The sequence below is a fragment of the Hemitrygon akajei genome, chromosome 24 (genome assembly GCF_048418815.1).
Source record: "Hemitrygon akajei chromosome 24, sHemAka1.3, whole genome shotgun sequence".
In the NCBI taxonomy this organism is placed as follows: Eukaryota; Metazoa; Chordata; class Chondrichthyes; order Myliobatiformes; family Dasyatidae; genus Hemitrygon; species Hemitrygon akajei.
The window spans coordinates 8,658,848-8,683,877 of NC_133147.1; the positions used below are offsets into that span (position 1 = coordinate 8,658,848).

Consider the following 25,030-nt stretch of genomic DNA (forward strand, 5'->3'; position numbering starts at 1 on the left):
CTTGGTGTCATCTGCAAATCTGCTGATCCAGTTTACTATATACAGATTATTGATATAGATAATAAACAACAATGGACCCAGCACCAATCCCTGCGGCACACCACCAGTCACAGGCCTCCAGTCAGAGAGGCAACCATCTGCTACCACTCACTGGCTTCTCCCACAAAGCCAATGTCTAATCCAATTTACTACCTCATCCAAAATGCCATGGGAATGATCGTTCTTGACCAACCTCCCATGTGGGACCTTATCAAATGCCTTGCTAAAATCCACGTAGACAACCGCACTGCCTTGCCTCCATCAGCTTTCCTGGTAACTTTCTTGACATGGCTACCCACAGACGAAGCCATGATGACCATCCATAATGAGTCTCTGTCTATCAAGTCAAGTCACTTTTATGTATGTACAGTACATAGTAAAAATGAGACAACGTTTTTCAGGACCATGGTGTAACAGGACACAGTACAAAAACTAGACTCAACTATGTAAAAAACAAAACAGAGAAAAAAATAACAACTACACTAGACTACAGACCGACCCAGGACTGCGTAAAGTGCACAAAACAATGCAGGCATTACAATAAATAATAAACAGGACAATAGGTCAGTAAAGTGTCAGTCCAGGCTCTGGGTATTGAGGAGTCTGATAGCTTGGGGGAAGAAACTGTTACATAGTCTGGTCGTGAGAGCCCGAATGTTTCGGAGCTTTTCCCAGACGGCAGGAGGGAGAAGAGATTGTATGAGGGGTGAGTGGGGTCCTTCATAATGCTGTTTGCTTTGTGGATGCAGCGTGTAGTGTAAATGTCCGTGATGGTGGGAAGAGACACCCCGATGATCTTCTCAGCTGACCTCACCATCCGCTGCAGGGTCTTGCGATCCGAGATGGTGCAATTTCCGAACCAGGCAGTGATGCAGCTGCACAAGATGCCCTCAATACAACCCCTGTAGAATGTGATGAGGATGGGGGTTGGGAGATGGACTTTCCTCAGCCTTCGCAGAAAGTAGAGACACTGCTGGGCTTTCTTTGCTATGGAGCTGGTGTTGAGGGACCAGGTGAGATCCTCCGCCAGGTGAACACCAAGAAACTTGGTACTCTTAACGATCTCTCCTGAGGAGCCGTTGAAGTTCAGCAGGGAGTCCAAATACAAATATCCAAATACTTATATCCTTATATATCCAGTCCCTTGGAATACCTTCCCGTAACTTATTGGGTGTTCCTATTAAAGTGGCCTCTGAGTGTATGTTACAACATAAGTACTATATTTTTCAACGTGGAGTGGAGAGCAAATTTGTCAATCTGGTGGGAGCCTAGGATGTTGGGAAGGGCGAGGCTGGAGTTCCGCAGGAGTGGTGTGGGACAGGTGACAGACACACCCAGCCCTGAGACACCAGGCAAGGTCATTTGATTCCAACCAATTGGTTTATTGATCATTACAGAATATCTCTCTGGTGCTTCCCACTCCCTCCCCTCTCCCTTCCCCTTTTCCGAAACATGATTCCCCTCTCCCTGTCCCCTTCCCACTCTCAGTCCACAATAGAGACCCATATCAGAATCAGGTTTATCATCACTCACATCTATCATGAAATTTGTTTTTTTTGTGGCAGTAGTACAGTGCAATACATAAAATTACTACAGAAGTCTTAGGCACCCTAGCTACATAGGTGTGCCTAAGACTTTTGCACAGTACTGAATGGGTATTTGTTTATTTATTTAATTAGAAGTACAACGTGGTTCACTGAGACATGTCACCAATATGACACTAATCTAATCACGGGGCAAACTACAATCACCAATTAAACTACTGACCGGTACGTCTTTGGACTGTGGGAGGAAACCAGAGCACCAGGAGGAAACCCGTGCGCTCGCGAGAAGAATGTACAAACCTCCTTACAGGGGACGCCAGAAATGAACTTTGAACTCTAACGCCTGAGTGGTAATGGCGTCGTGCCAAACCCTACGCTTCTGTAATGCCCCAACAAATAATGCAACCCTTTATCTCTCTTTTTATATTCTATTTACAATATACATGCAATACAATTGGTACATGTCTTCAATATTTGTTGCATTATCAAATCAATATATACATAGGCATGTAACATAGTACCCCATTTGTGCGACAACGACACGACAATGTACACAACATTTGCCGGTGATTCTGATTCCTGCTCACTTGCTTCCCATAAAGACCACAGCGAGTCCGCAACTTGGGACGGACAGTTGGACCTCAGAGGGCAATTATCATTCCCTGGGTGCGTAGTTTCAGAATCAGAGTCAGGTTATCAGGTTTAATATCGCTGGCGTATGTCATGAAATTTGTTATCTTTGTGGCAGCAGTACATTGTAATACGTAATAAAAACTGTAAATTACAGTAATTATCAGTAGTGCAAAAAGAGAAATAAAAGTAGTGACGTAGTGTTCATGGGTCCAATGTCCGTTCAGAGATGGAATTACAGAGATCCTGAATCGTTGAATGTGTGTCTTCAGGCTCCTGTACCTCCTCCCTGATGGTAGTAATGAGAAGAGGGGTCTTCAGGCTCCTGTACCTCCTCCCTGATGGTAGTAATGAGAAGAGGGGTCTTCAGGCTCCTGTACCTCCTCCCTGATGGTAGCAATGAGAAGAGGGGATGTCCTGGGTGATGAGGGTCCTTAGTGATGGATGTCACCTTTTTGAGGCATCACTCCTTGAAGATGTCCTGGATACTACGGAGGCTAGTGCCCATGATGGAGCTGACTGAGCTTACAACTCTCAGTGGAATATTTCGACCCTTTGCAGTAGTGCCCCCCCCGCCCCCAGTCCCAGGGAGTGATGCAGCTTATTTCGATCTTCTGCACTGGCCGGGGTTAAACATGATCCTTCAGTAATTTTTGATAGATAATTTACCGTTTTATTTTCAAAGTTTGCTAAGTCTACGAGCATCAGTATTAAATTGCAACTTGCCCACAATTGTCCTCAGTTTAATTGTCATATCTATCTAGCCTGTTTTGGTTCAATTACAGTGTAAGTTAATCTCATTCACAGTAAGCTTGCGTTGACAGTAACTACCATGGAGAGTATTCTAACAGGCTGCATCACCGTCTGGTATGGGGGGAGGAGGCTACTGGACAGAATCAAAATAAGCTGCAGAGACTTTTAAACCTAGTCATTTCTATCAGTGGTATCCAGGTCATCTTCAAGGAACGATGCCTCAGAAAGGCCGCATCCATCATTAAAGACCCCCACCACCCAGGACATGCCCTCTTCTCATTACTACCATCAGGGAGGAGGTACAGAAGCCTGAAGACACACAGCGATTCAGGAACAGCTTCTTCCCCTCTGCCAGACCATTTCTGAATGGACATTGAACCCATGAACTCTACCTCAATACTTTTTTATTTCTGTTTTTGCACTACTTATTTAATTTAACTATTTAATATACTCATTTGTGTTTTTTCCCTATATTTAACATGTACTGCAGCTGCAAAATTAACAAATTTCACAACATAAGCTGGTGATATGAAACCCGATTCTGAGCTCGGAGCGGTGGAGGAGGTGGAAAGCAGATGCACAAGTCATTGTGACTTCCTACACAAGATTTATCTGCCACACCTCTGTGCTTGTAAACACAAATAGTGCTCACATTAATATCGAGGCAGTAGAACATTAGAAGTAGGGGAGGAGTTGGCCATTCAGCCCATTGAGCCTGCTGTACTTTTCTTTAAGTCTAAGCCTGACCTCAGGTTCAGTCTCTTGCCTCTTCCCCATGACGCCTGACACTCTTAAAGACCACAAGCCGGTCTCCACACAAAATGCTGGAGGAACTCAGCAGGTCAGGCAGCATCTATGGAGGGGAATAAACAGTTCGACATTTCGGGCTGTGTCCCTTCGTCAGGACTGGAAAAGAAGGGGGCAGAAACCAGAATAAGAAGGTGGGGGTGGGGGAGGATTTCAACTATGACCTACCAGCTTGTACTCCTTCCCCTACCCTCCACCCCCACATTCATCCCCCTTCCTTTCCAGTCCTGGTGAAAGTTCTTGACCTGAAATGTCGACTGTTTATTCATTTCTGTATTCGTTATTTGACCTGCAGAGTTCCCTCAGCACATTATGTGTGTGTGGTTCTGGATTTCCAGTGTTGGCAGAATCTCTCCTGTTCATAAACCTGACTCTGCTGTGAATATATTTACAAAGCCCCCCCCCCCCCTTCAGTAGAGAACTCCTCAGGTTCAGGAGTGCCTGAGGGAAGCAATTCCTCCTCCTCTCCATCTTTCATGTAGGGGCCACTTCTTCTGAAACTACACCAGCTACTTCTCGGTTCTGCTGTCAGTGAAAGAACATTGTTAAACCTTGTCAGACCTCTCTGCATGTAGCGGTAGATTGTTGCCTTGGGTTCAGAAACCTGGAAAGACCTAATTATACTTTCAGTGTGGGATTTTAGAATATATTTTAGGAAAGAGTGCGATGGCAGGTGGCTGCTGTGAATGATAAACACAAGAGGTTCTGCAGATGCTGGAATCCTCGATCAACACACACACAATGCTGAAGGAACTCAGCAGCATCTATGGAGAGGAATAAACGGTCGACGATTCGGGCGGTGACCCTTCAGCAGGACTGGAAAGGAAGGGGGCAGAAGGCAGAATAAGGAGGTGGGGGAGAGGAAGGAGGACAAGCTGGCAGGTGATAGGTGAGACCAGGTGAGGGGGGAGGATGAGTGTGATTGTGATATCCACAACGTTGAATGGAGTTTGGATCCTTTGCCAGGGTCTTGACAGGCAAGGTACAGTAATGCAGAAAGTTCATTTTAATGAAGGACAGTGATCATAATTTCTTGAAATTTCGGAATCTGGCAAATTAGTTTGTTTTTGCCAATTGAACCGAGGTACGGTGAGAAACTTTGTTTTCCTGCCATCCTTACAGATCATTACAGATACTAGCAGAATGCCAGAAATATGAGAACGTCAGGCGGCAGAATTGAATTGAATTGACTTTATCACTTACGTCCTTCATATACACGAGGAGTAAAAATCTTTACGTTACGTCTGCGTCTGAATGTGCAATGTGCAATTTATTGTAATTTATAATAAATAGTATGTACAACAGGATAGTCAATATAATATGGAAATACAACTGTGAATTAATCGGTCTGAAGGCCTGGTGGAAGAAGCTGTCCTGGAGCCTGTTGGTCCTGGCTTTTATGCTGCGGTACCGTTTCCCGGATGGCAGCAGCTGGAACAGTTTGTGGTTGGGATGACTCGGGTCCCCAATGATCCTCTTTACCCACTTGTCTATGTAAGTGTCCTGAATAGTGGGAAGATAGTCTGGGCCGTCCGCACCACTCTCTGCAGAGTCCTGCGATTGAGGGAGGTACAGTTCCCACACCAGGCAGTGACGCAGCCAGTCAGGATGCTCTCAATTGTGCCCCTGTAGAGAGTTCTTAGGATTTGGGGCCCAGACCAAACTTCGTCAAGTGTCTGAGATGAGAGAGGCGCTGCTGTGCCTTTTTTCTCCAAACAGCTGGTGTGTACAGACCATGTAAGATCCTCGGTGATGGTTATGCCAAGGAACTTAAAACTGTTCACCCTCTCAACCCCAGATCCATTGATGTCAATAAGGGTTAGCCTGTCTCTATTCCTCCTGTAGTCCACAACCAGATCCTTTGTTTTTGTGACATTGAGGGAGAGGTTGATTTCTTGACACCACAGTGAGTCAATTGTTAATGAGGTTTTGAAGTACTTGGGGGCACATGATAAATTGGGCCAAAGTCAGCATGGTTTTCTAAAGGGGAAAACTTGCCTGACAGATCTGTTGGAATTCTTTGAGGAAATAGCAGGCAGGATAGACAAATGAGAGTCAGTGAATGTTGTTTATTTGGATTTTCAAAAGGCCTTTTGCAAGGTGCCACACATGAGGCTGCTTAACAAGATAAGAGCCCGTGGTATTACAGGAAAGATACTAGCACGGATACAAGATGGATTGACTGGCAGGAGGCAAAGTGGGAATAAAGGAAGCCTTTTCTGTTTGGCTGTCAGTGACTAGTGTTGTGCCATAGGAATTGGTGTTGGGGCCGATTCTTTTCACGTTGTATGTCAATGATTTGGATGAAGGAATTGATGGGTTTGTGACCAAGTTTGCGGACAGTTCAAACATAGACAGAAGGACAGATAGCATTGAGGAAGCAGGGAATCTGAAGAAGGACTGAGGCAGATTGAGAGAATGGGCAAAGACGTGGCAGATGCAATATAGTGTAGGGAAGTATAGAGCTGTGCACTTCGGCAGAAGGAATAAAGGTGTGTTTTTCTCCTATTTTGTAAATGGGTGTTTTTCTCCTATTTTGTAAATGGGGAGAAAATTTAAAAATCAGAGGTGCAGAAGGTCTCCACCACTTCCGCTGGATGCTCGTTCCACATCCACACCACCTTCTGAGTTCCCCTTGAACATTTCACCTTTCTCCCGTAACCTGTGACCTCTAATTCTACTCTCAACCAACCTCAGTGGAAAAAGCTTGCTTGCATTTACCCCATCTATGCCTGTCATATTTTTGTAGCAAATCTCCACTCATTCTCCTACGCTCCAGGGAATAAAGTCCTAACCTATTCAACCTTCCCCCATTATTCTGGTCGTCAGGCCCTAGCATATCGAGCCATATTTATAGCGAGATGGCCAAGGTAACATGTCCACCAGTTCCTGCCTTCTTAATTTATGCTTCTGTTTAGTATCTGTGCAGACTCCAACCGTTATTCCAAGTTTAATGTTTGGGCTCTGCCCCATCGTTTTTGTGTTCCACTGCTTACTCTTCCTTCTGTCAGACAACCTGAGAACCGAGGCTACGAGGCAAACTTGCCGGCAGGGTCTCTTGTTCAAAATGGAAGCCGTGTTCAGGCAAGGGCTCATATGCATTCCTGTCTGATTCGCACTGCTTGTCAAGGAGGAAATGCTGGGCGAAAAGGAAACATCAGCTGGCTGAATGGATATCTCAGTAACAAAACTTTCAGCTGTGCACAGTGTTTAGCACATTGTGAAAATTCGGAGGCACCCAGCTCGGCAGCAGGAGTGAACCACGAAATACAGCAACATGACGCACAGCGGCCATTTTTTCAGGAAGCTCCGAAACCAAATAAAGCGGCTGCTGAGTGTGTGTTTATGGTCTTCTGCTGCTCATCCACTTAAAGCTTCGACATATTGTGCATTCAGGGATACTCTTCTGCACACCACTGTTGTAAGACATGGTTATTTGAGTTACTGTCGCCTTCCTGTCAGCTTGAATGAGTCTGACCATTCTTCTCCATGCAGACGTGGTCAAGAAGTTCATTTGTTGTTCTGACCAAACATCAGAACGGGGAAGAAATGTGATCTAAGTGACTTTGTGGAATGATTGTTGGTGCCAGACGGGGTGGTTTGAGTATCTCAGAAACTGCTGATCTCCTAAGATTACCACGCGTAACAGGCTCTAGAGTTTACAGAGAATGGTGTGAAAAACAAAGAAAAAAACAGCAATTGAGTGGCAGTTCTGTGGGTGAAGACACCTTGTCAATGAGAGAGGTCAGAGGAGAATGGCCAGATTGGTTCAAGCTGACAGAAAGGTGACAGTAACTCAAATAAACAAGTGTTACAACAGCAGTGTGCAGAAGAGCATCTCTGAATGCACAACACATTGAACCTTGAAGTGGATGGACCACAGCAGCTGAAGGCCAGGAACATACACTCAGTGGCCACTGTATTTGGTATGGGAGGGCCCTGAGTGCCACTGAGTGTCAGTACTTACACGTTAGCAGGATTGAAACAAAAATGTCCAGAGGAAACCATTGATCCTTCAGCAATTCAAGTGCCCCAAATAAGCAGTAGGAAGGCTGGCAATGCAGTCTTTCACTATTGATTTAATTATTTTAAGATGTATTTCTTATTGTAATTTATAGGCTTTTCTTATGTATAACTCTGGGCTACTGCTGCAACACAACAAATTTCATGACATATCAGCTCATCATCATCATTATGTGCCGTGTCATATGACATCATCATTGTGCCATGTCAAATGATGTGGACGATCATGGTCTTCGCAAATCTTTCTACAGAAGTGGTTTGCCATTGTCTTCTTCTGGGCAGTGTCTTTACAAGATGGGTGACCCCAACCATTATCAATACTCTTCAGAGATTGTCTGCCTGGTGTCAGTGGTCGCATAACCAGGACTTGTGATGTGCACCAGCTGCTCCCATGGCTTCAGGTGCTACACCTTGCCCAAGGGTGACCTGCGGGCTAGTGGAGGGAAGGAGCACCTTACACCTTCTTTGGTAGAGACGTATCTCCACCCTGCCACCCTCATCAGTGATATTAATTCTGATTCTGAGGGAGACATGGCTCCTGGATTGTGGGATACTGAGTTCATTGCTGACCAGTTGCAGAGGGAGCATCAGGCCCTGATCTCCCGCTTTAACTCTGCTCTGTGTGTGTGTGTGTGTGCTGCAACTGAACAATTGGTGGAAACGCTGAGAGGGAATTTGTTGATGCCAAAATATCCCACGCAGACGCAGGGTCAGAGATTCAGATAGGAAAGATGATATTCTGGTCACCCCCACATGTGTGGGTGTTCCTTTAGACTGATTGACAGAAGCATAGGATGACAGCAGCACAGGAGGAGCCCACTGGTTCTGTCAGGAGCCAGCTGTCTCTGTCGTTGACAGCAACTCCCTCGTGTCACCCATTCCCCCCACCCCCTCTCCCAGCCGTTTCTCTGCAGCTGTGTGAGTTTTCCTTCACTCTACATTTAACTAATTTTCTCTTGACGGCTGCAGTAGAAGCTGCCTCTGTCTCATTTGCAGGCACTGCGATCTAGATTCCAATTACCTGCTGCACAAAATGTTTTCTTCATATCACCCTTAATTCTGTTTTCCTTTTAATCAATGGCTGCAACCACACCAGTGGGCACAACTCCCACTATCCTCTCTGCCACATCATTTTGCGCAATTTGATCAGATCTCTCCCTCTCTCTCCTCTAAACAAAGCAGTTTTTCTATCATTCAAACTTGAGTCAGTTATTCCATTGTTGTTAACCTTTTGTCCAATACCTTCACATCCTTCCTGTAGATGTGGTGACCAGAGTGGAACCCACTTGTCTAGCGAATGCCAGGCTGCTGTACCAGAATACTGTGACTTCCCTTTTTGCATACGGTGTGCCTTCATTGATGAAGTCCAGAACCACAGGTAGTGGACTCTTCTGCTGAATAAAGTGCCCAGGTGTTTTAGTTCCCTCCGAGAGGACCACAACCTTGTCATAGGGTTTGGAGGCTTGTGTGCCTCAGTGACCCGGAGAGCTGTGTTGGCTGGAGTCAGGGCTTTATGCTTTGGCTCTTGGTAGGGTCACCCAGACAAGACAGGTCAAAGGTTAAAGGTCAGACTAAGAGTGGTCCGCCGGCCATTCAGGTTCGGGGCTTCAGCTCAAGGCTAACAACCCTGAACGGTCAAGCAAAATTATTCCAGAAACAGCAATTCCTTCTATATCTGTGTGCAGTGGTAGGGACAGAGAGAGATGGTGGACCTTCTTTGCTGCCCTGAATACCAGCGGCGTAATGGGTAGCAAGTAAGTGCTTTTATTCATCATGGTTTGGTGTAGTGATGCAGAAACTGCAGTGAGTTGTGGACAGAGCTCAGCATGCTGCGGAAACCAGCTTCCCCTCCATGGACCATGTCTACACTCTCAGTTCATCGTCAAAGCAGCCAGCACAATCGAGCACCCCACTACCATTGCTCCCCTCTAAGGTGTGCGTGTGCGCGTGCACGCATCTTTCGCTACAAACGCACAGGGGGATTTAAAATGGGCTCAAAAGTCTTCAGCCTTTATCTCCTCCAATTCAAGACACATCTTTTCTTAGATAAGGGGCCCAGACCAGCTCACAGTACTCTGAGTGAGGCCTCACCAGTGCTTTCTAAAGCCTCAACATTACAACCTTGTTTTTTTAATCTAGTCCTCCTGAGACGAATGCGAACAATGTATTTGCTTTCTTCAGCACTCATTCAGCCTGTAAATTAACCTTTCGGGAATCTTGCACGATGAGTCCCAAGACCCTTTGTATCTCAGATTTTTGACTTTTCTCTTGGTTTAGAAAATATGTTCTAAACCTATTGTAGGCTGCCTTGTGGATATGCTAGAACTGGTCTACTGATCAGTGACATGTTACAGAAAATTACAGAGCAGAAACAGGCCATTCAGCCCATCTAGTTCATGTCAAACCATTTAATCTGCCTACTCCCATTGACCTGTACCAGCACTATAGTCCTCCATACCCCTACCGGCCATGTACCTATCCAACAGGTCAGGCAGCATCTTGGGAGGGAAATGAACAGTCGATATTTCAAGCTGAAGCCCTTCATCGAGACCACAGAAGCGACTCAACCTGAGATAGCGACTGTTTAATTCTCTCTCTGTAGAGTTAGAGCTGAGTTGCCTGCTGATTCAGAGCCGACAAGTCTGCAGTCAAGTCACAGTCAAAGTAAATTTATTAGTAAGATATTTACATGATGCCATCTACTACCCGGATGACTGGAAAGGAAGGCTTTCAGAATTTGAATTAGATATATGACGTGAAATTTGTTGTTTTCGTGGCAGCAGTACAATGCAATGCATAATAATAAAAACTGTGAATTACACTATATATATTTCTGAAATAGTTAAACTAAGTAAGAAGTACAAAAACAGTAGAGATATTATTATGGGTTCAATGTCCCCCTTCCCTTTCAGCCCTAAGGATCTCGGCCCAAAACATCGACTGTTTATTCCTCTCCGTAGACGCTGCCTGGCCTGCTGAGTTCCTCCAGCATTTTGTGTGTGTTGCTCTGGATTTCCAGCATCTGTGGAATCGCTTGTGTTTATGATACACTACTCTGAGATTGATTTTCTTGCAGGCATTTACTGGAAAAGAAGTACAGTATGATTGTAAGAAAAGCTCTACATAAAGAGACAAACAGGGTGCAGGAGAAGACTGACTGTGCATCTAATTATAAGAAAATAAGTAACACTGAGAACATGGGCTGTAGAGTCTTTGAAAGTGAGCCTGTAGATTGTGGAATCAGTTCAGTGTTGTGGTGAGTGAGGTTATCCACACCACTTCAGGAGCCTGATGGTTGAAGGGTGATAATGAATTCTGAACCTGGTGGTGTGGGGCCTAAGGCTCCTCTCCCTCCTGTCTGATAGTCCTCTGTTCGTCCATCGTCGTCGGTGAAGACCTTGACGCCGTTAGTCACTTTGAGACGGGATGCGGTGTGTCTGAAGCTGACTGGTCAGGCCAATTCGGGCAGGGAATGTCCTGGCACACGTTGGGCAGACATGTGTAGGCACTGCAGTTGTTGCGCTGGTGGCTCCGGACTTGCGCAGCTCGCGTTTATGTTGTGCTTCAGCACTGCGCCTCGCTTCGTGAGCTTGACAGCCCTCGTGGAAGGTAGGGCAGTTTTGTGCCAGCGTTTCCCAGGTGGTCGTGTCTATGTAAAACGGCTCTAGTGTGTCTTTGTAACGTTTCTTCTGCCCTCCAAGCGAGCGTCTGCCAGCCGACAGTTCCTCGTGAAAGAGCTGCTTGGGTATGCGCTTGTCCAGTGTACGGAGGACAGGACCTGCCCACCGGGTCTGTGCTCTCGTCAGCAGCGTGTGGACTGATGGTAGACTTGCTCTAGAGAGAACTCCGGTGTCTGGTACTTTGTCTTGCCATCTGATGCCTGATATTCTGCGAAGACAAGTCGCGTGAAAACGGTTGGGCTGTCTTGCATGCCTTCGATACACAGTCCACGTTTCACAGGCCTACAGGAGGGTAAGCGAGTACCACGGCTCTGTAGACCTTCAGCTTTGTTGCTGGGATGATTCCTCGACGTTCCCATACAGTGGAGCGCAGTCGACCAAAAGCAGAGCTTGCCTTTTCTATTCTGCAGTTAACTTCTGTATCAGTAGTCACTGCTCGGGAGAGGGTGCTGCCAAGGCAAAGAGGGGAGGGCACGGTCTGGATGGTGGGGGTCCTTGATGATGGACGCTGCTTTACTGTGACAGTGCTCCTTGTAGATGTGCTCAGTGGTGGGGGGCTTTACTCACAATGGACTGGGTGCTGTGTCCAGGGCACTGGTGTGTGCATACCAGGCTGCGATGTAGCCAGTCAGGATACTCTCTGCTGTGCATCTATACGGGGTACAAACCTCCACCGGAGGGGCTGGGGGGTCGGTCGGTTCCCCGAGGAGAAGGTGTTTCTGCACAAGTGCTCTTATGTTTGAATCTTACCTCCCCAGCAGGAAGCAGCAACTGAATTGGCGGAAGCCGAACGTTAGCTTTGGCCTTTTTATCGCAGTTAAAAATAACTCCTGAAAAGGTGAATGTTTTCAGGGGTCGAGCAGGTCACTGAACACACAGTCAGTTTGAATAGCAATCATCGCCATGCCGCAGATTGGGAGACTTGTGCCAGGCTTCTGTTGGCGAAGTCAATGCTGTCTACTGAATTTCAGCCGCACCAACCCGAAGTTCAGAGTAAATTAGTTATCAGAGCAAATGTATGTCACCATATGCAACACTGAGATTCATTTTCTTGCAGGCATTCACAGTAAATACAAGAAACACAATAGAATCAATGAACGGCCGTGCCCAACGGGACAGACAAAGAGTCAATGTGCAAAAGACAGCAAACTATGCAACACAAAACGGAAAAGAAAGAGAATATTAATCAGAATCAGGTTTAATATCACCGGCACACATCATGAAGTTTGTTGTCTTTGCAGCAGCATTCAATGCAATACGTAAAAATAGAGAAAAAACCGGGAATTGCAGTAAGTATATAAAATATGTATAATAAATAAATAATTAAATGGCAGTGCCAAAATAGAAATAAAAAGTAGTGAGGTAGTGTTCATGGGTTCCATGTTCATTTAGAAATTGGATGGTAGAGGGGAAGAAGCTGTTCCTGAATCATTGAGTGTGTGTTTTCAGGCTCCTGTCCCTCCTCCCTGATGGTAGTAATGAGAAGAGGGGTCTTCAGGCTCCTGTACCTCCTCCCTGATGGTAGTAATGAGGAGGGGTCTTCAGGCTCCTGTACCTCCTCCCTGATGGTAGCAATGAGAACAAGGCATGTCCTATGTTGGTCCTTAAAGATTGATGATGCCTTTTTAAGGCATCGCTCCTTGAAGATGTCCTGGATACTACAGAGGCCAGTGCCCGTGATGGAGCTGACTGAGTTTACAACTCTCTGCAGCTGACTTCGATCCTGTGCAGATCCACTGCCCCCCTCCCCCCCATACCAGACGGTGATGCAGTTAGAATGCTCTCCACGGTACATCAGTAGAAACTTGTGACTGACTTTGGTGACGCACCAAGTCTCCTTAAACTCCCAATTAAATATAGTCTAATGAAATATATCATAGTTATTCTTATAAGAATAATAATAAGCAATAAATAGAGAGAACGTGAGATGTAGAGTCTTTAAAAACAAGTCCATGGCATTTAGCAGCCACTCATTTTATGGTCACTGAACCTTGTTGTTACTATTGAAATCAGGAGAGTGTGCTGATGCGAGGGGGCATAACTTTAAGGTGATTGGAGGAAAGGAAAGGGAAGATGTCAGCGGTAAGTCTTTTTTACACAGAGAATGAGGATGAGAGGTGACTTGTCAGAGGTGATAAGAGGCACAAATCAAGAGGATAGCCAGAAACTCTTTCCCACGGCGGAAATGACTAATACTGGAGGGGGGCATAATCTTAAAGTGATTGGAGGGAAGTATGGGGGGGGGGGATGTCAGAGACAGATTTTATTCACGGAGAGTGATGGAGGTGTGGAACACACTGTCGGGAGGGGGTTGGTAGATGCAGTTACATTAGGGACATTGAAGAAACTCTCATACGGGCACGTCGATGAAAGAAAAATGGAGGGCAATGTGGGAGGGGGATGGTTAGATTGATCTTAGAGTAGGTTAACTGCTCAGCACATCTTTGTGGGCTGAAGGGCCTGTACTTCAGATTCAGTTTATTGTCATTTAGAAACCACAAATGCAATGCAGTTAAAAAATGAGACAACATTCCTCCAGAATTATATCATAAAAGCAAATGACAAAGCAGACTACACCTGAAAATCCACATAACTTGAGGCTTTATGTTGCATGTAGGAGGGAAGGGTGGGAGACAAACTGACATGAAATTACAGTGCTGTTATCACTTCCAGAGCCATTTCTCTTCCAGGAGGACCACAACCTGGTCATGGTATGGAGGCTTGCGTGCCTCAATGACCCAGAGAGCTATGGTGGCTTTATGCTTTGACTCTTGGAAGATATTTTCACCATATACAACCCTGAGATTCATTTTCCTGTGGGCATTCACAGTAAATACAAATAAACACATTAGAATCACCCAACAGGACAGACAAACAACCAATGTTCAAAAACCAAAATGTGAGAATGCAAAAATAAAAATAAAAATAATAATTATTAATAAGAGATATTTATGTAAATCTCCAGAAAGCCACAATGACTTCCGTCAAAACCACTAGAATAGTCCAAAAGTTGCTAGCAATTGAGAAATGTGTGTGCTTGGCTAAGCCCGTACGTACCTCAGGTTTTACAAGCATGAACTGAGAAAATAAAAGATAGTAAATAAGCAATAAATATCGAGAACATGAGATGATGAGTCCTTGAAAGAGAGTCCATACATTGTGGGAACAGTTCAGTGATGGGGTGAGTGAAGTTATCGCCTTTGGTTCAGGAGCCTGGTGGTTGAACTGCAGATGTGTGGTCGGTGCACAGCACACTGGAGGAACTCAGCAGGTCGGGCAGCATCCATGGAAACGAACGGTCAACATTTCACGCCGAGACCCTTCGTCAGGACTCACCTGAAATGTTGACTGTTCATTTCCACGGATGCTGCCCGACCTGCTGAGTTCCTCCAGCGTGATGTACATGTTGCTTTGACCCCAGCACCTGCAGAGTGTTCTGTGTTTGAGATGTGTGGTTAGGTTTGGTGGGCTAAGAGCCAACTGTAGGAAGCTGAGACTAGCAGGGTGTCTCAGAGAGCCTGAGTGACTTAGGCAGACGGGCTCATTTCTGTGCTGTGAGATGAAGAGTCCTTGAGAGTGAGTCCATTGGTTGTGGGAACAGTTGAGTGATGGGGCAATGTAGTTCTCCCCTCTGATTGAAGAGCCTGATGGTTGAGGGTAATAACTGTTTAGAAATGAATTGTAATTAAATTATATTGCACCTCCCATAAACTGAGGGTAGATTCATGTTTGGAGACACAGCCACAGCCATTGTATACACATGTTCAGCACAGCTTTGTGGGCCGAAGGGCCTGTATTGTGCTGTAGGTTTTCTATGTTTCTAAAGGACTTTCAATGTCACGGTGATCCCAGGAATAAGTACTGGAATAAAGTAATTGTATGCATTAGATATGTGTGTTGATGGAATTATTCGGGGAATTCCAGGACATTCCTAGTAACTTGTTTTTTTGTTGTTTTGCCTGGGGTTGTCAAAAGTCCACTGACGGTGTGGGCTCTGAAAGCTACACTAATCAAAACACCTCAGTGTGAGCTGGATATTCCTGGTTTATATCCGCTGGAATTTTTGTAAAGACTTTGCAAAGGGTGCTGGAATAAAGATTGAGTGAATTTTAGACTAAAGAAACTTTTATCTCGGTAATTGACAGGATGGACAGTATCGGGGACTGGCAGTGAGCTGTGTGTGATTGGAAAGCTACGCAACTGCCCAGCCCGGCCGATAATACAAAAAAGTGAAGCTTGCAAGCTGCCTGCTGTATTTACTTAGGGCAAAATTTGTGTTCCAAAACAGGAAAGTGAGATTGTATAAAATCAGTCTGCCTCCTCTGTGGTAATGTTTATGCTCAAACCCTTAAATAAAATAGTTTCGAACATTCAGTTCTTGTTGGGTACTGACTCACAGCCTTGATTTATTAGATACTGGTTTGAGAAGAACAAATTAAGTCTGAACATGGAGAAGCCCAAGGAAATTATTGTGGACTTTAGGAAGGTGCAGATGACCATCCCTGTCTGTGAATACGTGGCTCCTCTGCAGAGAGAGTTAAGTGCACCAAGTTTCTGAGAGTTCACATTACAGATGACTTCACGTGGTCCCTCAGTACCATCTTCCTGAATCAGAAGGCACAGCAGCCTCCACTTCCTGAGGAGATTGAGGCCAGTGAGGCTTCCCCCACACCTCCCACCATAACTGAATTTTACAGGAGCTCCATTGAGAGCGTCCTGACAAGTTGCATCTCCATCTGGTGTGGGAGCAGCAGAGCATCGGACCAGAAGTCCCTACAGAGGACTGTGAGAACGTATGAGAGGTTCATGGGGAATCTCCCTCCCATCCATCGGGGACATTTATCAGGAGCGCTGCGTACACAGGGCCCTTAGTATTATCAGGATCCCACCCATCCATCCAGCATCCTCTTTGACTTTCTACCATCAGGCAGGAGACTCTGATGCATAAAGACAAGAACGGTCAGGATGGGAAACAGTTTCTTCCCTCAGGCCATTAGGATTCAGAACTTTCTGCTGCTTCACATTCGAAGTGTCACCAGTCAATCTGTTCCGTGCCTTACAATACTTAATTTATGCATTTTAAGATTGTTTACTTATGTGTGATTCATCTGTAGATTTTTTCCTGACTTTCGTAAGTTGTGTGTTATGAGTACTACTGTGCGTTACACCCTGGTCCAGAGAAACATTGTCTTGTTTGACGGTATATGTTAAATGACAATAAACTTGACTTGACTCGATTCTGTAGATGCTGAAAATCCAGAGCCACACACACAAGATAACATTGACTGTTGATTTCCCTCCATAGGCTCTGCCTGACCTGCAGTGTTCTGTGCTGTTGCTTAACTTATTAGAACTGTACGTCATTTGAAGTAAAGGTCGTAAGGTAAAGGAGCAGAATTAGGCCATTTGGTCCATCTGATCTGCTCCGCTGGTTCTCCATGGCTGATCTATTCCCTCTCAGCCCCAATCTCCTGGCTTCTCCCCGTATCCCTTCACACCCTGACTAATCAAGAACCTATCAACCTCTGCCTTAAATATACCCAGTAATTTGAACTCCACAGCTGTCAGTGGCAACGAATTCTACAAATTCACCACTCTCTGGCAAAAGAAATTCTTCCTCATCTTTCTTCTAACAGGATGCCTCTCTGTTCTGAGGCTGTGTTCTCTGATCTTAGATTCCTCCACCATAGGAAACATCCTCTCCACATGCACTGTGTCTATGCCTTTCAACATTTGATAGGTTTCAATGAGGTCACTCCCACCTCATTCTTCTGAATTCCAGTGAGTACAGGCCCAGAGCCACCAAACATTCCTCACATGAGAAGCCTTTCAATCTCGGGATCATTTTCATGAACCTCCTTTGAATCCTCTCCAATGTCAGCACATCCTTTCTTAGATAAGGGGCCCAAAACTTCTCACGATACTCCAGGTGCGGCCTCAACATTACATCCTTGCTTTTATATTCTTTTTTTTTGATTTTAGACAAGGTGAGAGAGGAAAAGGTTGAAATGGTATCTCAGGGGCTGGTGAGCACATCGAATGAGCTGCCAGAGAAATTGGTTGAGGTGGGAACAGTTATAACATTAAAGAAAACATGTGGACGGGTATGTGTGTCAGAAAGGTTTAGAGCAGGGTTTCCCAATCGGTTTGATGCCATGGACCAACACCTTTAAGCAAGGGGCCTGTGGACCCCATGTTAGGAACCCCTGGTTTAAGGGGGCATTGCACAAATGCAGGCAAATGGGACTTGCTCTGGATGAAACCTTGGTTGGGCCAAAGGGCTTCTTTCTTGATGTTTACTCTCTGATTCTATGACTTAATTTTTGACACATCAGTTCAAAGTATTTTATTATCTCGGCAGTTCTGTTTTTGTTGACCTTCGGTAAACCGCTAGGGTTATGAGAGAGATATTTCCCATCATCTTAAATTTCCTTCTGTTGCAGATGTAGAAACCAAGTGTGACTTGCAGCATCATGCTCTTGTGTATCCTCCCTCTCTCTTTGCCCCTCCCTCTCACCCTCTCTCTTTCTCACTCATGCTCTTGTGTATCCTCCCTCTCTCTTTGCCCCTCCCTCTCACCCTCTCTCTTTCTCACTCATGCTCTTGTGTATTCTCCCTCTCTCTTTGCCCCTCCCTCTCACCCTCTCTCTTCCTCACTCATGCTCTTGTGCATCCTCTCTCTCTCCTCTCTCTCACTCTCACTGTCTCTCCTCTCTCCATCTCTCCTCTATCTAGCTCTCCCCCCTCCCTTTCTCTCTCTCCCCCTCCCTTTCTCTCTCTCCCTCCCTCTCTCTCTCTCCCTCCCTCTCTCTCTTACCACTAACAATCTCTTCACAAAATGACTTGCTGAAAGAATACCCAGAGGCTACTGAATAATTGAGAGCGGCAAACCCATTTCACCAGGATTACGACATTCTGAAACTGCAAATGAACAGAAAGGATTTGTTAAGATTGAAATAGACAAGTCATATCGAGCATTGCCGCTTGTCATATATTAGGTTAAAGTTCCAATATCTGAAGCTGTAAACTAATGCTCACACTTTTGCAGTGTTTGTGTGATGCAGAGCACGAGACCACAGTTAAAATCAGAATCTGAATGCACCAGTTTGGAGCCGTACGAATTCGAATGGTTTAATTGCTTCTGCATTAATTAATTTCAGTTTAAATTGACTCAAGCATCACAGCTGCTCTGTTCCAAAGGAAACTATTAACAAAGCCCAGAGATGGTGCACAATATGATTCATTCAGACAGCGAGTGATTGGACCAGTTTTAACTGGGTCAGAAGTCGGACTTGATAGCTGTACTTTAGATGTAATGGGATGAGATTTCCTCGCTGCCTCTACATCGGCACACACGCAGGGAATGTCATTTTGTCAGTCGCACGGCCGCTGCAAACCTCCGTGCAGACAGAGTGCACGTAGTTAGATAAGTTGAAAAGAAACAGAGGTGACTGCAATGTTAGCTCAGTGGACAGGACAGGCACACACAACATGTGACCTCAGCAGGAACTATGATGCAGCTGGTTTAGGTATAGCAGGATTAAAGAGAGGATAGACTCTAGAAGCAGTCCCTTTGACCCATCTAATCTGTGTTGAACTATTATTCTGCCTAGTCCCATTGACCTACACCTAGACCATAGTCCTCCATACCCCTCCCATCCAAGTACCTACCCAAAATTCTCCCAACACTGACACTCTACACCTCCTACCCACACTGACACACTCCTCTCCATAGCCCCTCACCACATCCTTCATCCCCCATTCACTGTCACTCTCCACCTCACACCTACACCAGCCTACATCTGAATTGCTGGTTGAGTCTGTGGTGAGGAAAACAAATGCGATGTTAGCATTCATTTTGAAAGGACCACAATATAACAGCAAGGGTATAATGTCGAGGCTTTATAAAGCACTGGTGAGGGCTCACATAGAGTACTGTGAGCAGTTTTGGGCTCCTTATCTTAGAAAGGATGTGCTGACATTGACGAGGGTTCAGAGGCCGTTCACAGGGATGATTCTGGGATTGTATGAGCAGCGGCTGAAGGCGCTGGGCCTGTACTCACTGGAATAGAAGAGTGACGGGTGACCTCATTGAAGCCTGTTGAATATTAAAAGACCTTGATAGAGTGGATGTGGTGGAGGAGTCTAGGACCAGAGGACACAGTCTCAGAACAGAGGGATGTCCATTTAGATCGAGATGAGGAGGGATTTCTTTAGCCTACTTTTTTTGCATAGTAGGGGAATTAAGGGTTATGGGGAAAAGACAGGTAGGTGGAGATGAGCCCATGGCTGGATCAGCCAGGTATATTTAAGGCAGAGGTTGATAGTTTCTTGATTAGTCAGGGCATGAAGGGATACGGGGAGAAGGCAGGAGATTGGGGTTGAGAAGGAAAATGGATCAGCCATGATGAAATGGCAGAGCAGACTCGATGGGCCAAATGGCCTAATTCTGCTCCTATATCTTATGATCTTATATTCATTGTGTTTTTAATTGTTTTTTTCATGCTTATTGTTTTTTGTGCTGTGTCAGAAACTATCATTTTGTCTAATTTACACTCCCGTACTGAAGAAGGACGATAAGCTATCCCTAAACTATCTCAGTTTGAAAGAGGAAACATTTTTAATGCAGGAAAATGAATGTCTGTGGAAGTGATTTGTGCCTTTGGTTTAAGGTAGAGGGAGTAGCTGTCTGTGTGCTGAGCAGTACTTATCAAGGGTATCTGACAGTGGATCACGAGCTGGTGAGTCACAACACTCATTTCTTGATTATGTCCACTTGTGCGTCTGATAGAACAGCATTAGGACTCTGACGTCGTACAGCTTGGGTTCTTTCCAATCCCATTTCCTTACGCGACCTGATTCAGACTGATGCATGTAAACACAAGGGAAGGTTGGTGCAGTTGGTGAAGGTAGAATTGTGCTTTGCAGTTCCTGGTCACTTCTAACAAATGGCAAGACTCCACAAATTCAGCCGCTGCCCTGCTCGGATCCAATCACCCACCCTTAATAAGGTGGAGGGTTGACTGGTAAGTGTCTGGCTTGTCTACTTGCTTGTAGTTTTTCTAAACTTTTTGGATGTAAATGTTTAAAGCAGAGTTAGGAAATTTGCAGTTGATACTATCATAGGTGCCATGAGGTAATGTTACAGCTATAGAAGACCTTGGTCAGACCCCACTTGGAGTACTGTGCTCAGATCTGGTCGCCTCACTACAGGAAGGGTATGGATACTATAGAGAGAGTGCAGAGGAGATTTACAAGGATGGTACCTCGTTTGGAGGGTGTACCTTATGAGAATAGGTTGAGTGAATTTGGCCTTTTCTCCTTGGAGTGACAGGGGATGAGAGGTGACCTGATAGAGGTGTATAAGATGATGAGAGGCATTGAACGTGTGGATAGCCAGAGGCTTTTTTCCAGGACTGAAGTGGCTAACACCGGGGGCACAGTTTTAAGGTGCTTGGAAGTAGGTACAGAGGGGATGTCAGGGGTAAGTTTTTCACACAGAGAGTGGTGAGTGTGTGGAATGGGCTGCCGGCGATGGTGGTGGAGGTGGATACAACAGGGTCTTTTAAGAGACTCTTAGATAAGCACACAGAGCTTAGAAAAATAGATGGCCATTCAGTAGGGAAATTCTAGGCAGTTTCTAGAGTAGGTTACATGGTCAGCTCAACATTGTGGGCCGAAGGGCCTGTAATGTGCTGTAGATTTCTGTGTTCTATATTCTAGCTGCTGTTATAGATAATTTATTAATTTGAGATACAGCACGGAGTAGGCCATTCATTCAAGCTGCACCACCTAACAACCCCCTGATTTAATCCTAGCCTAATCACGGGACAATTTACACTGACCAATCCTATGGTCCACTCTCCTCTCCAGTCTCTCCAGCCCTTGACCTTTCCTACCCACCTGAATTCACCTATCACCTTGCAGCTTGCCTCTTTCCACTCCCCCACCATTGGTTAATTGGTCAGTGTAAATTGTTCTGTGATTGGGCTAGGATTGGGGAGGGGGTTGCTGGGCAACGTGGCTTGAAGGGCACATTCCACATTTTATCTCCATAAATTAAAAAAAATTCAAAATCAGGTTTAATATCATTGGCATGTCATGAAATTTGTTGTTATGTGGTAGCAGTACATTGCAATGCACAACATTAAAAGCTGCAAATGACAGTAAGAAGTATATATATATTTAAAAAGTTAAATTAAATAGTGTAAAAATAGAAATAAAAAAGTAGTGAGGTAGTGTTCATGGGTTCAATGTCCATTCAGAAATCAGATGGCAGAGGGGAAGAAAGTGTTCCTGAATCACTGAGTGTGTGCCTTCAGGCTCCTGTACCTCCTCCCTGATGGTTGCAATCAGAACAAAGTATGACCTGGGAGAGTCTACACTTCGAGTGTTCTGTACAGTTTTGGTCACCCTGCTATAGAGAAGATGTTATTAAACTAGAAAGAACGTAGAAAAGATTTGCCAGATGTTGCCTGGACTTAGGGAGGGGTTCTGTAGACTAGCACAGAACATAGGAGGCTGAGAGGTGACCTGATAGAGGTATATAAGAGCATGAGCATATGGGATGGGTATTATGAAAACCAAAAGGGCCTAGGTTTAAGATCAGATGTAAAATGTAATGATAACAGCCCAATCCATTGTGGGTAAAGCCCTCCCACCATTGCACACATCTACACAAGACGTTGTCGTAGGAAAGCAGCATCCATCATCAGAGATCCTCATCACCCAGGCCGTGCTCTCTTCTCGCTGCTGCCATCAGGTAGAAGGTACAGGAGCCTCAGGACTCACATCAGCAGGACCAGTAAGAGTTACTGCCCCTCAACCATCAGGTTCTTGAACCAAAGGTAATAACTTCACTCAGCTTCACTCGTCTCATCACTGAACTGTTCCCACAACTTATGGACTCACCTTTCAAGGACTCTTCATCTCATGTTCCTGATATTTATTTATTATTATTGTTTCTTTTTTTGTTGTCTTCTGCACTCTGAGAACTCCCTAGTTGGGCAGTCTTTCATTGATTTCTTTATAGTTATTATTCTATAGATTTATTGAGTATGCCCACAAGAAAGTGAGTCTCAGGGTGGCAGAAAAGTACTTTGAGCTTTCAATTTACTTTGAGAAATTTAGAAAGGGTATCAGGGGTAGCTTCTTCATGCAAAGGTGGTATGCATTTTTGGATTGAGGTGCCAGAGATGGTCAGGTACACTAGCAGCCTTTAGAAGACTTCTTAATAAGTACGTGGTTAGGAGAGCTTTAGGGGGCCATGGATCAGACATGGGCAGATGGGACAAGCTGATTGGACAACACAGTTGGCATGAACCAGTTGGGCTGAAGGTCCTCTTTTCATGCAAATAAAAATAATACTGAGAACATGAGCTCTTGGAAGTGAGTCTGTTGGTCATTGAATCTGGTCGGTGTTGGGTGAGTGAAGTTATGCATTCCAGTTCAGGAGCCTGATGGTTGTAGAGCGATAACTTCCTGAACCTCGTGATGTGAGACCTAAGGCTCCTGTACTTCCAACTTGATGGCAATAGAGATAAGAGAGCTTAACCTAGATGGTGGGAGTCTTTGATTTAAGCGCCAGGCTAAATTGGAAAGCTCAGATAGTTGCTGAATCGAGGCAGCGGGGCCCAGGCCTGAGAGTGTGTTGAAATAGCAAGGCCCAGATCCGAAAATGAGGAACAACCCAAGGTTTGGATGACTTAATCCCTGGGCCAGTTTGAAATGGTCCGAGTGTTGTGGCAACTGTCAAGTCCTGGGTGTTACTATTTTAGAGGGCTTGTCCTAGACCCAGCATGTAAACGCAATTGCGAAGCAAGCACGGAGGTGCCTGTACTTTGTTAGGAGTCTTCAGAGCTTCAGCATGACATCTAAAACTTTGACAAACTTCTATAGATGTGCAGTGAAGAGTGTACTCACAGGCTGCATCATCTAAGTCCTTGACCGGAAAATCCTACAAAAGGTTGTGGATTTGGCCCAGTCCATCACGGGTAAAGCCCTCCCACCTGTTGAGAACAGCTACATGAAACACTGTCATAAGAAAGCAGTGTCTGTCAGAGATTCCCCACCGTCCAGGCCATGCTATCTTCTCGCTGTTGCCATCAGTAAAAAGGTACAGGTGCCTTAGGACTCACACCACCAGGCTCAAGAACAGTTACTACCCCTCAACCATCAGGCTCTTGAACAAAAGGGGATAATGACCCTCACAGGCCCTATCACTGAGATGTTCCCCATAACAAGTAATCTCACTTTAAGGACTCTTTTATCTCATTGTGTCATGTTCTCGTTATCTATTGCTATTTATTTATATTTACATTTGCACAGTTTGTTGTCTTCTGCACTCTGGTTGATCTTTCACTGATCCTGTTACAGTTACGATTCTATAGTTTTGCTGAGTATGTCCGCAGGAAAGTGAATCTCAGGTGACATATAATAAAATTTACTTCGAACTTCGAACTTTGAACCATCAGGGGATGTGGAAACAGAGCTGGAAATTGGCAGAGGTTAAAGATCAGTCATGATTGTGATGAATGATGGAGCAGTCTCTAATGTTCTTAACTACACTCAGTTACAGCATCTGCAGATTAATTTATTCTGTGTCTCTAATCCATGTTCTCATTACCAGCACAAAGCTCCAACCTGAATTACAATGATTCTCCGTGACAAGATGCATTAATTTTGAATTTCAGTAACTGAACGATATTTCACTTAAAATCCACGCCAATATTCAGGAAATGAAAGCGGGAGTTTAACTCAACGTCGATGTTTCATATAGTCATTCCCAAATATCTTATTGTAATAACCAATTAACCTACCCAGTATGTCTTTGGTTTATCAGAGGAAACCAGAGGATGCGCTCCGCAGGGAGGAGGTTCAGAGACTCCCTACAGAACGGCATCGGAATCGAGATCCCAACTCCAGTACGCCCCGAGCTGTCGTAGCATTGCGCTAACACCTGCGGCATCGTGGTGCCCAAATGGAACCAGGATAAATGGGCTGCCCCCAGCACATCATTAGGTCACGTTGGTTTTGAACGCAAATGACGCATTTCACTGTATGTTCTATGCTCTGGGTTCTGCTGTGAATGGGGTGGCGCGGTGGCGTAGTAGTTAGCACGCACAGCGCTTTACGGTACAGGCAAGCCGGGTTCCATTCCTGCCGCTGCCTGTAAGGATTTGTATGTTCCCCCCGTGACCGGGTTTTTCTCCGGGTGCTCCGGTTTCCTCCCACAGTCCAAGGATGTACCAGTTGGCAGGTTAAGTGATCATTGTAGATTGTCCCTTGATTAGGCTAAGATTAAATCTGAGGATCACTGGGCAGCGCGGCTCAGAGGACTGTATCTCAATAAATAAATTAAATATATAAAGTAAATGTCACGCTGATTCACTCTCTCGGTTTGGTATTGATGTTCATTAAATCCGATTCAGATTCTGTTCTCCTGGAGCACAAACCTTCAAGCTCAAAGTAAAATTATTATCAAAGTATGTGTATGTATCAGTGTTGGCGCTTGGCCTAGTGGGCAAGGCATCAGACTAGTAACCTGAAGGTCGC

The 25,030-nt window shown here is 45.2% G+C and overlaps 1 protein-coding gene across 3 annotated transcripts in view; it reads left to right on the plus strand.

Moving 5' to 3' along the window:
* The window catches only part of LOC140715853 (tyrosine-protein kinase Fyn-like), a 269,606-nt gene that overhangs the window by 80,720 nt on the left and 163,856 nt on the right, over nt 1–25,030 (plus strand). The window contains exon 1 of one of the 3 annotated variants that reach the window (XM_073028303.1): nt 20,350–20,502. The exons of the other annotated variants lie outside the window; for them this stretch is intronic. The gene's annotated coding sequence lies outside the window, so the exon portion shown is untranslated. Of the gene's footprint in view, nt 1–20,349; nt 20,503–25,030 lie in introns of those variants that run through there. 3 annotated transcript variants of the gene reach the window in all.